The 1,133-nt window shown below is 39.3% G+C and overlaps 1 non-coding gene across 1 annotated transcript; it reads right to left on the bottom strand.

Moving 5' to 3' along the window:
* Positions 1-349: 349 nt before the first annotated feature.
* Positions 350-432, bottom strand: trnal-uaa (transfer RNA leucine (anticodon UAA)). Its single transcript has one exon. It is a non-coding gene; the product is annotated as a tRNA-Leu (tRNA).
* Positions 433-1,133: the final 701 nt, after the last annotated feature.

Below are 1,133 nucleotides of genomic sequence, written 5' to 3'. Positions count from 1 at the left end.
TGTAATTTGTCTTGTTCAATAAAGATTTTTGAAAAAGTATAACGATTTATCCCATCGCAACAAAAGACGACATGATTATGACTGATTATGATTATCTAATCAATAGCTATCATGATTTGTTTGCATGATGATTACCTCAATAATTGTTGGAAACGACGACCAATTGCGTTCCCTTGTCTAACAGTCTGGGACGCCTCGAAACCCGCACAATTAACCAGTTCTGCGGACCGGCAAATTCTACACAGCGATTAAATAAAGAATTAATTATTGACATGTGTTGAATAATTGCCTCATCCCATTTCATAGTAATTTTACATATCCGCTATTGAAATTCTAATCAAAAGTGTACTACCAGGAGTGGGGTTCGAACCCACGCGGACATATGTCCATTGGATCTTAAGTCCAACGCCTTAACCACTCGGCCATCCTGGTGTATGGTGCTAAACACCAAATTTCCACAATATACAAATTTAACATTTGTAGTATGCAACAATGCAATTATGAGGCAGAACGTTTCTTTCAAGACGTGTCGCTACTAAATAGCATCAGCAGCTATTTTCTAATTTTGTGGAGATGGGAGCAAGACAACAACATGACGTGTGTTCATCGCGAAAGCAACACTTTGCAAATTGACCCTCTCGCCAAACATACTACCGTTACCGTGCTCATATGTTACAATGTCTAACGTTGTTACCATGCAAATCAAGTAGAATAAGTATAATTATTGCTGATTTGGACCTGTGCATTTGGAAACAAAGAAGTTTGTGCTAAGGTTGTGTAAGTTGAGGGGTTCGTTGTAAGCTTATGTTAAATTATTAATTATTTAACATAAGCTTACAGTTGTTTTACCCCCATTAAACGGTAAGGGTGACTCAAGACCAACAGATGTTCAACGACATGTCGAGGCACGACTTTTGTTTACTTCCTTGCGGGACAATTTTTGAGCCCCCGACTTGACCAGCCCGAAGTTTGCGATTCCACGCCCTCGAAAGATGCATGGTGGGCAAATGCAACGTTCACTTGATTTTCCAAGGTTGTGCTTTAACCCAGTGAATCACTGATACTTTCAAGGCCGTTCTCCTAAACGTCCATTTCTTGAGATCTCATTTAAACACTGAAATCTGCTATCTGTT

This window comes from Hippocampus zosterae, chromosome 19 (assembly GCF_025434085.1).
Source record: "Hippocampus zosterae strain Florida chromosome 19, ASM2543408v3, whole genome shotgun sequence".
Classification (NCBI taxonomy): domain Eukaryota; kingdom Metazoa; phylum Chordata; class Actinopteri; order Syngnathiformes; family Syngnathidae; genus Hippocampus; species Hippocampus zosterae.
This window is presented reverse-complemented; position numbering and strand designations above follow the sequence as displayed.